Below are 15,000 nucleotides of genomic sequence, written 5' to 3' on the forward strand. Positions count from 1 at the left end.
TACTCATGATCATTAATATTGAAGTGATACCAAATGTTTATAACCAGATAAAAAAAGGAAAGCCACAACTTTCTTAGGTACAGTATGTAATCTTGAAGTTTTGTCTTGTGGTGTAGTTTTGTCATTATGTGGTGAGGATTTGCCTTTATGTGACAAGGTTTGATGGTAATGTGTTGTCTTTCCATAATAATGTGACGAGGTTTGATGGTTGCGTGTTGTTCCATTATGAGGTGTTGAGGTCTTCTTTTGATGAGCTTTGTTAACATTTTATGTGGTGACATTCTTTTAGGATGGTCAAGTTTCTTCCTTTATGTGATTATAAACACAGCATATCAAAAGACCTCAACACATCTTGATGGAACACAACAGATCATCATCAAACCTCGTCACATCATGATGGAAACACAACTCGTAACCATCAAAACCATCAAAGTATGTCACATAATGACAACAGCTCACCACACAATGACAAAACAACACCACATAATAATGTTGCAACAGTACACTATTTTCAAAACATACATGTATATAGCTTTTCATAAGATACTTAATCTGCAAGTTACATGGTTAGTGAGACCGATAAATGGCACTGAAATTGGTTCTAATATTCAAGGCATTTTTCTTGTTCTGACACTATGCTGTTGCCACTGAAAGGAGAAATACTTAAAAACAAAAATTACTATTGGTAATGCAGCTTATTGGGTTTTAAAGTGCCCCTAGCCCTAATTTTTTTCAATTTATTTATTAGAACGTATATTTTGGTGAAGATTAAAATAGAACTAAGTAAATTAAATCCCTGATGCCAATCTCTGAAAGTTTGAAATTGTGATATTCTCCCCCACCGCTAGGAAGATCCTGATTGTCGCAAGTTTGTCTGGACTGGGCAAGTCTTCTCGCCTCCTACATGTATAAGTCAAGTATTAATCAACCAGGATAGTGATGTATGTGTTGACCACTAAAAACTGGAAAATGTAATGGGGCTCAGGGCAAAACTGCATCTTAAAGAAAGTGCCACCCCTGTATTTCAGCGTGCACACCTAGTACCACATGCATTATGTTCAGCTGTGGAGGTATGGAATTGAAGTGTTTGTAAAATGAGGGTGTTGGCGCATTTCTCAAGCACGTAGTTGAAAGAGCAAAATGATCTCTATTAAAAATTAAGAATCTTATGGCCAAACAAATAGTAAAGTGTCATTTCCCTCCTTGGCAAGTACAACAGTACAAATGAGTTGCACATCTGTATATCATTTTTTAGGAGAACAAAACTCAAAACTTTGCCAATGGAAAAGCTTTCAACTGAGGTGAAAGACTGCCACGCTGCCGTGAAAACAAGTGCAAGACATTGTTTGTGGAGTAATCCAAAAGGAACTCTACACAAAGACGATGATCTTCTGTTTTGCCCTACATGCACTGTTGTATTGGTCCACACAAGAAAGTCCTCAATAATTTGATAACCTCTTGAATCAGCAACATACATCCAAAGGGCAAAGAGTTCTGAAACCATGGGCAAGCAGCAAACCCAGAAAACTGCTCTTGATTGAAAGAGAGGGGCACAGGTATTTCCTTGTGTGTATTATCCATGTCTACATAATTTTCTCAATTTAAAGGTGCCATTGTTTTTATTCATAAAATTTTTAAAAGGGATAATGTTTTCACATAATTTACAAAGGTTAGGCACCAGGCAAATAAGCCAGTGCGAATAAGAACTTGCGCCTTGTGCCTTTCCATGTGAATATGAAGTTATCAAGTTTCTTTTTTCTTTTGTGCATAAAGTGTATGCAGATTTGTACGTGACTTTAACAATACTGTACCCACTAATAAAGAGCATTTTATCGCATTGTAGACAGAAAAGGTCAAGGTGTGCCAGGAATGGATCAAGGCCTGATGCACATATCTGAAAACACCAAAATGAGGGAATTCCTCCAATCTTGGGTTGTAAATGGCAGCTCAATCCCAAAGTGCTCCCGTTACAAGATTATTACCTTTTCAACATCTATGAAGTCCAGAAAGCAGATTTAAAAGAGTGCATAAAAAGAAAAAATGTCACCTTAATGGTTGATGAACTAAGTGGTGACAATTAAGGGAAGATAATAATTAATGGCCATCATTCTTGACTTTGATCATTTATCCTGCGTGAGAGATTGTATCTGCTTCACACATTTTAAGAGTGAAACAAAAAAAAACAGTTTCTCAGGTGAAAGTGGGAAGTGTCCATGAGTTTAACATTTTGACATTCTTCAGGTCTTCAACAGCGACAATGTTTCCTACACAATGCATATCAAAAAAGCATTTACTGGTAATGGCACATTACCTAATATTTTTCCTTTAACTGTTTTCATCCCACCCAACAGTCTTGTTGCCTCGACTTTAAGAAAAGCTTTGTTGAGCTCAATGAGTTCATGAAATGTTTCCAGAACTTATTTTATGTTCCAGGTGAAAGGAAAAGTACATTCGCGAAATGTTAATTTGTAAAGCCGCACTGCCAAAAAAGCGAGAATGCTGGCAAACCCCATCACCAAAAGTTGGAGTGCATGGTTTGACTCTGCAATTTACTCTCAAAGATTTTTTTCTTCTAAGTGATAATATTCAAAGAATAAGTCAGGTGTGGGTGCAGCAGCGCGAGTAACTCTCTCCTCAGCCTAAAGGAGATGTACTCCAGTGAAGAGCTTGTGACCAAGATACACCCTCTACTGGACTTGGTGAAACACAAGGCTCCCACCCAGCCTTTTGCGGAATGCTTCATACTCGGATTCCTTTTTCTTGTGACGACATGTCATGGGTTTTCAGTTTCTTAATTCTTGCACTTTGTCCTTGTCAGTTACAGAAGAACTTTGAGGGTTGTCAGAAGCTCTATCATTCAAGTTAAACAAGGGAACAAAATGATTAACTACAAATTCCTTAAAACGGTCAGGCCAGCCAAGTGTACAATGTATTTGTCCACAGGATTCTTACAACTACGGTGGACATAAATGTTCCGATACACAGGTAACAGTTTGTGATTCTGATCTGGGTTAACTGTTTCAATGGGAACTCCCAGAACCCTTCCCAAAGCCATTATCTGAAAAAGTGCCACTGTAAGAATAGGTTTTGCTTGTTCTCACGATTTCATTGTCAAATCACATACATGTACATGTAGCGTTTCCACAGACATTACACCGGAGCTACTCTATCCATAGCATGGAATTTTACAACTGCTTAACACAGGATGATTTCTGTAAAACTGTCTGCTCTTCGCAAGTTCAAAGCAAGTGCATAGTCGAAGCTCATGGGTTACAGTTTCTTTTTGACAACTTGTCAGACTAGCTGGATTCAGAACAAGCACTTTCCGTCACCAATAGCAGTACCTGGTACACGTATCATACCTCTAACATTTGGTGGGATAATACAATGGGAAACTTTGTCCACATGGATTTCTCTGAAGTATGCAGAAAAACTTAAATCTCCAAATCCAAAAGCTGAATTCGCATTCCATTTTCATTCCAGATGCTCATGTCGTACAGAATCATCGAAAATCGCTGCAAACAGCTTCCAAACGTTGCAGATCTTCATATGCCATTTTATAGATAGATGCTACACTTGCTCTCGCTTTGCCTGGTTTCTTAAACTGTACATGTAGGTAAAGTGATGGGTTTTCACAAGTCACACACTTTTAATTAATAATATTATTGTAACTGAGAAAACTGTTGACAACAATTAAAGCATCATTTAAAAAACATTTTTCAAGTTCAGGCTGCAAAAGTGAAAAAAAACTTCCCCTTACACTATTTTGTGATCCTAAAATTATAACAGAAAGTGTTTTCTCTCTCTACATGTTTTTTCCGGCCTAAGCAAGTGTTTCACGCTTATTTACTAGTAAGTGACAAGTAACAAGCACTTTCCGTCACCAATAGCAGTACCTGGTACATGTATCATACCTCTAACATTTGGTGGGATAATACAATGGGAAACTTTGTCCACATGGATTTCTCTGAAGTATGCAGAAAAACTTAAATCTCCAAATCCAAAAGCTGAATTCGCATCCCATTTTCATTCCAGATGCTCATGTTGTACAGAATCATCGAAAATCGCTGCAAACAGCTTCCAAACGTTGCAGATCTTCATATGCCATTTTATAGATAGATGCTACACTTGCTCTCGCTTTGCCTGGTTTCTTAAACTGTACATGTAGGTAAAGTGATGGGTTTTCACAAGTCACACACTTTTAATTAATAATATTATTGTAACTGAGAAAACTGTTGACAACAATTAAAGCATCATTTAAAAAACATTTTTCAAGTTCAGGCTGCAAAAGTGAAAAAAACTTCCCCTTACACCATTTTGTGATCCTAAAATTATAACAGAAACTGTTTTCTCTCTCTACATGTTTTTTCCAGCCTAAGCAAGTGTTTCACGCTTATTTACTAGTAAGTGACTGCACGGCCATCTAAATATAAATAATTCTAAATGATAAACTCACTGGACTTACTGGACCATTGGCTTCCAATTTTTTTGTATTGTTGACTACAATAATATTATTATGCAAACAAGTCTGAATGGAAATTAGCCGCAGTCAGAGTGGATAAGATTGGGAAATACTTAGATGCTCAGCTTGAAAGCCAGCCAGCCGGCAGTGACAGTGATGACTCAACATGTTAAGCCGTGAATCCTCTGGGCTCCTAACATTTCATAAGCAATAAGTTTATTACACTATTAACCCATTAGGAACGCCCTATTTTGCCTGACAACCATTTGATGGCGTGACAACCATTCGTCTGGAGCATCTCAAACGAAAGTTCCTGAAAGATCCAAGGTATAAAGAAGATTACGTCAAGTTCATGAATGAAGTTCTAAACAGGGGTGATGCCGAAGAAGCACCAGTGCTGCTTGCACAAGAAGAAGGAGTGAAGTGGTACATACCTCACCATTGCGTCTATCATCCAAAGAAAAACAAAATCAGAGTTGAACTCAGTGGGCCCGACCTTATCAACAATTTGGTGGGAGTACTATGCAGGTTCAGAAGATACCCTTACGCCATTATCTGTAACGTGGAGAAGATGTTTCATCAGTTCATGGAGCGTGAAAACGACCAAGATTATCTGCGTTTTCTTTGGTGGCCCAATGGCGATGTTCAGAAAGAGCCTAGCTATGGCCTGAAACATATGGCAAGTCAACAGAAAGAAGCACATCCCTCAGCAGCTCAGTTTATCATGCACAATTTCTACGTAGACGACAGATTGACTAGTGTTGAATCCGTACAGGAAGCTGAAGACCTCATCTAAGGAGCTCGTGACATTTGTGAGAAGGGCGGACTTCGTCTTCACAAGTTTGTTTCAAACGATTGTCACGTTCTTGAATCAGTACCAAAGAGTGAGAGAGCAGTCGATGTAATCCTGAATCTCCCGTCCGAGCAACTTCCGATAGAGAGAGTGCTTGGTGTCCAATGGTCAGTGGGTCTAAACTACTTCAGATTCTCCATCATTCTGAAGGGCCAGCCTTTGACTAGAAGAGGAGTGTTGGCAACCATAGCTTCTGCTTATGATCCCCTTGGATTCCTGGCTCCCTTAGTCTTAAGAGCAAAGATATTGCAAGAAATATGCAACAAAGGTGTCAACTGGGATGAGCCTCTCCCTGAAGAAGTTCGGCCAAGGTGGGAGCGTTGGAAACGTGATCTTCTACACATAGATGAGTTACAAATTGCAAGATATTTTGAGCCAAAGACCCTGAATGGCAAGAAGACCTATGAACTACACAGTTTTGCTGATGAAGCACGTCTGGATATGGACAATGCTCCTATCTAGGAGTTAAGGATGAGGACGCACATGTTCATGTTTCATTGGTAATGGGAAATTCCCGCGTCGCTCCAACGAAGATTACTACGATACCAAGATTGGAGCTTACCGTTGCAGTTGTTTCAGCGAAGGTTGCTGTGATGGTTCAAAAAGAATTAAATTATGTTAACATGAAGCAGTACTTTTGGACTGATTCCAAGGTAGTACTTGGCTACATCAATAACGATGCCAAAAGATTCCACACATTTGTTGCCAATAGAGTACAAGTAATCAGGTCTACACTGATATCAAAGAACGGCGATACACTGATACCAATAATAATCCAGAGGCTTAAATGCAGAAGAGCTAATGAAATCGAAGTGGTTCAGTGGACCTGCATTTCTCTGGGAGAAAGAAATCCCGCCCAGTGAAGAAGAGATTCCTACACATTCAAATTGGAGATCCGGAAGTTAAAGCCACCGTACGCGCGACTATTGTCAAAGAACCCTTCTATCTCATTGACTTCATTACAAGATGTTCCAGTTGGACAAAGGCAGTGGGAGTGGTTTCCTACCTTAAGAGACCTTTCATGAAGAACAAGCCGAGGACAGTCGCCATAACAGTAGCTGAACAACAAGATGCTGAAAGGCTTATTTTCAAAGAGATACAGCGCACAGCTTTCAAGAACGAGATTACAAGTTTAAGCCAGAAGGAATAGAACACCAAGATTTCAAGGGAAAGTGCCCTCCTAAAGTTGGATCCTTTCGTAGATGAACAGGGACTGATAAGAGTTGGTGGACGGCTGGAAAATTCAACCTTGCCTTTTGAAGTTAAACACCCCATAGTAATTCCAAGGAGTTCGCAAGTTACTGATCTGATCATTGATCATTTTCACAAGAAGGTCAAGCATCAAGGGAAAGGAATGACCATGAACGAAATTCGTTCCAATGGATTAAGCATACTGAGTCTCAATGCCGCAGTAGCCTCGTACATTTATAAATGTGTACAATGTAGATGTCAGAGACAACCAACTGATGGCCAAAAGATGGCAAACCTTCCAGACGATAGAGTGGAATCAGCCCCGCCCTTTACATTCTGTGGAATGGATTGTTTTGGACCATTCACAATTAAGGAAGGAAGGAAAGAGTTGAAGAGATATGCAGTGATATTTACTTGCAAGAGTTCCCAAGCAGTGCACATAGAACAATTAGACGACATGACAACTGATGCCTTTGTTGCAGGTCATTTTGTTCCTTAGGTTAATTTGCAACCAAACTAGGTCATTTTGTTTCAACCTAGGTCATTTTATTTTAAGCTAGGTTGAAATTGATAGTAGGAAACATCAGCAAAAACCCATCAATTATTAGTAAGTACATGTAATATATTGGTTAGTAAATTGGTCCTAGAGGAAAGGGAATGAACTTAGTGCAGCTTAGATTTTCATGAGTATTTTATAAAACCTCAATGGTTGTTAAGTCTAGGCACTGACTTTAAATGGTTAGCATTAAGATTGAGGTTAGGCATACAATGCATGATAACCGATTGTACTTTTCTTTCTCAGAGCTTTTTAGGACATTTTTCAGTGATGAATCTCCTTAGGATGGCAGCGGGCAACAATATTGAATTATTGTCCAAGGAATAGAAGAGCTGAAACACATACATGATGTACTGTTGATTTTTAATTTGCTTCATCATTTCCTCTATCTTTTGCTTACTTTGAATTCTTATTAATCAAAGGCAAGTAAAAACAAACTTTGAAAAGTCAGGAAAAAGGGTTTAATAATCTATTGATTAGAAGCCATTTTGTAGGCTCTTGTAAGTGTTATATCTTTTGAATTATGAAATAAAATATTTGTTACTTTTTTTCAATTTTGCTGAGTCTGCTTGTAGTGATAAATCCAAATTTTGTGATTATTTTGGGACAGTCCCCTTCAAGTTCTCCAATTTGAGCAAGTAGCAAATTTTGGATGACGGGGCGTTTCCTTTTCCATTTTATTAATTTTCAGCGCCACATAATCCTGAAGTGCGAACTTCTTCTTCTTCTTCCCTTTCTAGTGCATGATAACTGCAAAAGACAGACTGCTGGCTGCCTGCAAATAGCCCTGACAAGCAGTATTTAAGTTGAACACCCATTTCAAACAGTGCTGATAAACAGTATTTAAGTATTTAAGAGTCTCAGGCCCCATTTTTGAGCGGTTAGCTTTCAATAACTGTGATTCAGGGTTAGTCTGTAGTGCGCGGTCTGCATTTGACAAGTGTCAGACACCGCTCTCCTTTAATGTCAAGCTCATTCTGCCACTTTTTCAAATTATTCACCATTTTCCTGCTCTGCATGTGATGTAGCTGTGACTTGTCCAATCATTTGTGGCTTTTTAATTTCTTTTCTACGAGAGATTCCAAAAACCACTTCATACAGTTTTGCCAATTGTTCTGTGAATGGTTATGTGTTTTTTTACAAGCGGTTTCTCCAAGATGGTGACACCAGTGGTTCGGAGACGAGTTCTTTTCTTTGATTAAACTGTAAAGGTTATCTTTTGTTGTTCTATTTGCCTGTGCCACCATCTTTTTTTCACTGTGGGAACGCTGTGTTTGCGGCAAAACTCGGTTTGTTATATCATGACTAGAAATGATGCCTTGTTCCTGGACCAGGTGTATTTTGCATAGCAATGTAACAAAACTTAATTCGCACCATATTAAATGACTATTTGTTCTTCAGAATCAAGAGTCCACCTCTTTCAAACAATTTTTTGCTTTCGTTGCACTGGAGACTCAAGAGTGTTTTTCATTCTACTTCATATAAATTTAGCCTATGGACCCTTTAACTTCTTCACAAAGTTCTATCTTCGGCCTTTTAACTGTGTATGATCTGAAATTTTCCTAAGTCTCACTTTATGTCATTTATGCATGTGCGAAATTGTAGTTGTCGTGAAGGCTTGGAAATAGCTTAAACTCATTGGTAGAAAAAACATCTAGACGCTTTCAGTTGCTGATTCGATGGCTTAGCGGTTAATACAGAGAAGATGTAATCTCAGATGTCCTATGGTGCGAGGGTTCGAATCCTTGGAGCGGCATGGAATGTTGTAAGAGGCACAGTCCGTTCGTAGTAAGCAAGGACCGTAGAGGGGAAGGAGAGGGAGAGATGGTAAGTGGACGAAGAACGGAAAGGTGGAGAAAGGTGCTTTCTTTTTTATTGCCCCTAAAAATCCAGGCCCCATTTTTTTTAATTACAGCCCCAAAAAAAAGGGAAACCCTTTTTTAGACACAAGGAAAGGTTTCGTTTATATAAACGTTGGCCGTGTAGCCCTTATATTTTAAACAGAGTTAACTGAATAGAGTGTAACGTGAAGTGCTAGATTTCAATCCCATATGAACCATGTGAGCGTTCGCCCTACAGATGGAAATGGGCCCACACAAGGACAGAGAAAAACTCTGACCAGGGTGGGAATTGAACCCACGACCTTCGGGTTAGATCTCCGCCGCTCTCCCGACTGAGCTACAAGGTCAGACGGGAGCAGGCCGTGGGAAGTAAAGATGTTAAAGTCACGGCAATGAACATGTACAAGTACAAGGAAAGGTTACGTTTATACAAACGTTGGCCGTGTAGCACTTCACGTTACACTCTATTCAGTTAACTATGTTTAAAATATAAGTGACTTCATTGCCGTGACTTTAACATCTTTACTTCCCACGGCCTGCTCCCGTCTGACCTTGTAGCTCAGTCGGGAGAGCGGCGGAGATCTAACCCGAAGGTCGTGGGTTCAATTCCCACCTTTTTTAGACAGTTCATAATAACCTAGGTTGAAACAAAATGACCTAGGTTGAAACAAAATAACTTAGTTCAAAATATTTTGACCTAGCTTGATATCATTTTGACCTAAAGTACATTTCAAACTACAACACCTTCATCAACGCTTTGCGATGCTTTGCTGCAATTTGAGGACCCATTCAACAGCTGAGATCCGACCAAGGCTCTAATTTTGTGGGAGCAAGAAATGAACTCGCAAACGCCACTAAGGAGCTGGACAAGGACAGGATTCAAAGCTATTTGACAGCCAATCGTTGCGAATTTGTCAAGAATGTTCCCTGTTCCAGTCACTGGGGAGGAGTATGGGAAAGACAGATTAGGACCACAAGAAGCATCCTAAACACCATCCTTAACGAGTACAAAGGAAGACTCAATACGTCTTCACTTCGCACCTTCTTGTATGAAGTCATGGTCATAATCAACAGTCGACCATTGACATGCCAGTGCCTGAATGACCCGAAGAGTTTGGAGCCTTTAACTCTGAATCACCTGCTTACAATGAAGAATAAGACACATCTTCCACCTCCCAGTAATTTCGTTAAAGAGGAAGTGTACGCTCGAAAGAGATGGCGACGAGTTCAGTTCCTAGCTGAGCAGTTCTGGAGTAGATGGCGAAAGGAGTACCTTATTAATGTTTCTTTAAATAAACTGTTTGAAGATGGGTTTAGGAAGAGGTGGATGGCAGATGGAAGCGATGGCCACCAAAAGAAGCCCTCGGAAGAAATCATCACTTCGTTGATCGCAGGTGCATTGCGACATAATATCCTGAAGAGATGATTGAGTCGTACTTTGTCAAGTATGGAGGAATAAACAACCTTGATGATACACAACACGATCTTGTGGACGGACAACAAGATGAACTTCTCGATAACGAATCTTGTGCGACAGAACAGCTCAAGGGAACTGTTCTGTTGTGACTATGATTGAGAGTTTGCATGATTTCAGTTTCTAAACAATTTACATGCGGTATTAACTTTACTGTTGTAAGTAGCGAAACAAATTTTCTTATCCAGAAAATGGATTTTTTTCACGCTAGTTTGGCATGAACAATTTCTCTGTTTTCTGAACTTTTTTTTTTCAAAATGCAGTCCAAAATTGGGGTGTGTATTATACACGGGCGCATACTATACACGGGTAAATACAGTAGGCTAAAGATGGAAAGTACTATTCCTAGTTGTTGAAAGTTTCTTTAACGTGTATTCAGTTATGTAAGGCTTTTTCATGCGCATCAGTTTCGCTTGTACACTACCGTAGTCTCTAGATCTTTCAAGTAAGTTCTATGGTGTTGCAAAAACACGCGCGTAAGCGCTATGACACCTAACTACCATTATAAAAGGTTAATTTTATCGTTTACAAGATCAGTTGACGCAAGATCTGTTCATTCACCATAAGTTAACAAGTTTCTCCAAGTTTATCATTGTTCTGGTGATCAAGGCAGCACCAAGGTAATTATCTTTGACGCTATTTTAGTTTGTTTATGTACGCGGTTTGTAGCTTTACTCGCTTAGGTTCAATTTCATTGCTTATAAGTGTAAATTTAAGATTTAAGGCTTCAGTTAAAGTCAAGTTGTATACGACATCGTTTTACCGTTATTTGTAGATTGATCTTAAGTTTTTTTCCTTTTACTTTTGTAACTTTCGAAGCGTGTAAGACATTTTTATATCCTGTACTTTTCGCAATCTTACTTTGTAATTTATTTGTATCTTTTATTTTAGTTCTCACGGTGTTTATAGAGTTTTAAAGAATTTTAATAAACATCAGTTTGTGAACAACGTCTAACCAAATTACTGAAGCAATTGAAACCAACTGCTCACAAGGTAACTTCAATGTGAACTTTGTGGGCAAATTTGTACCGTCGCTTTCGGAGAGAAGTTGCCAAAGTTCATTGTTAAGTTGCAAATTTCATTGGCCCGTTGGCAATAAACTTTTCAACTACATGCCTCAGTTCCCAAGTTGGCAACCAAGCTCGGCCAATGGTTCGTAAAATCCACTGTAAGTGGTCATCGTGAATATTCAGGAATGAAAATTCTTCTTCCTCTTGGCGTTGATCAGCTTTCACAGATTTCTCGTAAATAAAATAAGAATCAACCAACAAGTCCTGTTGTCCTTGAGGTCTTACCGTTGTATTAAAATACTGAACAGTTGAACGTTTTATTCACTGATTGATAAAAAACTGCAGAGGTGTTGGAAGGCAATGTTTCCGGGGACAGGGGTATTTGACCTCTTTCTTCATCCCCTCCCAGTGCATTTTAGACAGCTTATGTGGGGGAATTTACCCATTTTTAAAGAAAATGCTAATGCCCGGGGATTAGCCCCGAGTGGGGGGAGGTGGGGTAGGGAACGGCTCGAATTGACTGATGCATAATTTGCTGTGGTCGTGTCGATCGTGAGAACAACGACTACCCACTATTACTTTAAAAGAACACGAAACCGCCATGATTTTTAACAGCGGCTTTGCTCAAATTTCTCTTGGGAAAAAGGACTCTTTTACTTTATGTATTTGTTAATTAAGTTAGTGTCGTCTAGGAAAAGTAAACAAAATTAAATCTCAAAAAACCAACATTTTTGTCGCATGGTCAATAGCATGAAATATACAAAAAAAAAAGTAATTCTAAATTTTGTTTTCTGTAGACCTACAGTACTGAGATTCCAATGCGTTTTTTGTTGGATGTTATTGGCAGATGCTCAGCTTACAAAAATCCCCACCCCTACCCAGTGCAAAGAATTTTGCCCCATGCTGCTCAACATGCAAATTAGAAAGACGGAGCGATCAAACATGTGGCTTATTCGTTGTCCCTGGCTGTTTCTGCTTCAAAGCAGGTTGAGTGATTCTATCGAGCAATACTGTAACAATGAACCACCAAGGTACAGGTTGCATAGGGACTTCGCAAAATCGCTTTTTGTGGTTAAATATACCAAACAGATGCCCGTTATGGAGGTTCTTGTCTTACAAACTTAACGGAACACCATTGAAGAAATGACTGGAGAGAAACGTTGTTTGACAGTCAAGATATCATATCCGAGCTAAAGTGAACATATTTATGTTGCAGTGTGCTTCAGTAATGCAGATATTTCGAAATGAAGTGATTTCATTAATTATAAATATGGGGGTAACGTTTGGTCACACATTCGACTACTGGCGTGATTTTGATTTTTCTGTACAATTTGAATAATTTTTTGACGAGTGCTTATTCATTTGCCCAAACTAAACTTTACATATATTGGAAGACCTATCCTTATATAGTTAGAATCTAAAATCTTTTGGAATTCCGAGATATGGCACATGGTCAAAATGTCAATTCTTTTCACCCACCGTCGAACTCTACGTCTGAGGGCACTCTACTTTTGTTAACCGCCAAATAATTAGATTAATCCAATTTTCCTGTAATTGTGCTTTTTTGGACAAGGAAGAGTTAAGCAAGAAGTTGGTTGTATTACAACTTTTCTGCATTCAATAAATGCGACAAGCGAATCGAATGAAAATGATCGATTTTCAGCCTGGTTGGGACTCGATAACTTGATGCCAGGACGTGAAATCGAAAATGTTGTTTTTCTCGGAAATACCCAAATATTTAAGGAAAGAAAACGCATGGCATTGTTACTTTTACTGAGGCCTACTTATATGCAAAAATAGGGCGAATTTCAATTTTCAAGTCTTACCGGACTATATTTGATTTTTGTGGACATTTGCTCTTAATTGCACTAGTGACAGACATACATGTAGAGCTGATAGCTGTGAAAGTCACGGATGTCAGAATTGTCAAAGAAAACACCACCCATCAATTTGTGACCAAGTCATAATAGTTGTTTTCGTTTCCTGGAACTAGCCTGGCAGCATTTTATTTTTCAGGCATAGAACCTGAGCCCCTGCCAAGTCCAACAAAATAATGTTGAAGAATGTGGTGAGCCTTCAAGTATTTACAGTTCATCTTGTGCTGCCAGGCCCTCACCAAATGGTAACGATCCGTCTTTAAACACTGGGCCTTCCCCAAGCATGGAAAGTTCTTCCTCAAGCATTTCTGTACCTCTTTTAAGAGCTTCTGCCCGAGAGACCGGGGCAGACTTGGAAATGAAGGTCGGCCGATTTCGCTTAAAATTGGTACACAAAGTAATTATGTGGACTTATGTAATATGCCAAAGTTTCAGCTTCAACGACTTTTTTTTAGCCGAGTTCTGGATATCAGCCCCTCAGGGGTCCCCGGAGGCTGATTTTCAGTGCAATTTTGGCCACTTTTAAATCTCTTTTTTAGCAACATGAAATTAATTTCAGGCAAAAACAAAACCATCTTTGTAAAGCCCTATCCTTGGGCTTTTATGGGTGAGAACATTAGCTCATGGAAATTTTTTCGCTAACCTGTGGCTGTTATCACAACTTGGTCATATTTGAAGCATATAGGAAGCAACCGGAAATGGCCTGTTTTTCAGACCAAATATTTTCCATGCCCATGTTTTATATCTTGAGGTCTTAGTATCCCTGCAAAGTTCAGCCCTTAGTTTAGTAATATCAAGAAAAAAATACTAAGGTTGAGGCTTTTTACTAAGAAAAAAGCTTACGAGAAGATGGCTAACCAGGCCATTTCCGGTTAAAGTTTCAACAAAGCGTGTCTGCAAAAATCAGCCATTTAATTTCGATTATCTTTTTTCCTTCCAATTTATGGTTAAAAGAGACTCTGAAGTTAATTGTCACCGAAAAGACTTGCCGCTAATAAGAAATTTTTATGTGATTGTTTTAGGACCGATCAGATAGTGGTCCGACAGCGGTTATAAATTTCTTGGAAGAAGTCTTGAAAATTACGGACAATAGAGCCGCTGCGAAAGCTCTTTATTTACCTAACAACACATCTCTTGCCAGTAAATCACAACGCAAAATTGCATGTTTTTCGTCCAAACTGCAATGTTGAACAAAGTTTATCTCCTTTGTTCAACTCGTTCAACGTATCACGTCTGTGGCCCGTAGTAATGAAGCGCTAATTAAATCAGGATATAAACAAGCTTTGTAGTTCCATTCAGTAGTACTATAACCCACCTGTTTGGGCTTTAATATTTTCTGAAGAAAAAAGATATTATCGTTCTCTTTAAATGCAACCACAACATCTGTCGTGACACTACTTGAGAATCATTTTGAACCTTTAAGAGATTTGGAATATAATTAAAGCTAAGTCTAACACAAATAGCAGTCACTCTTCTAGTCTATTTGCAAAGTGTCTGGATAAATTCACTTACAAAAAACGCTTACCTGGCTTCACTTTTACAGACATTCCCCTTTCCTACAATCCCTTAAAAGTGAGGTTACATTAGAAACTTTAGCCCCAGCGATAAATTGGTCGCAAGTGCGTCGTTGTGAGTTAGATATACACAGGTCGATTAATACCGTAAGTGACGAGGTCATTGTAGTTTGCTGTCTATGACTGACTTGGAATTCAGTTGTTTTCTCGTGCAGACTCTTC

General features: G+C 38.9%; 1 protein-coding gene across 1 annotated transcript in view; it reads right to left on the reverse strand.

Annotated features, from left to right (window-relative positions):
• LOC138037902 (leucine-rich repeat-containing protein 72-like) overlaps positions 1 to 15,000 on the reverse strand; it is a 26,788-nt gene that overhangs the window by 291 nt on the left and 11,497 nt on the right. The window lies entirely within an intron of this gene.

This window comes from Montipora capricornis, chromosome 2 (genome assembly GCF_036669925.1).
Source record: "Montipora capricornis isolate CH-2021 chromosome 2, ASM3666992v2, whole genome shotgun sequence".
Classification (NCBI taxonomy): Eukaryota; Metazoa; Cnidaria; class Anthozoa; order Scleractinia; family Acroporidae; genus Montipora; species Montipora capricornis.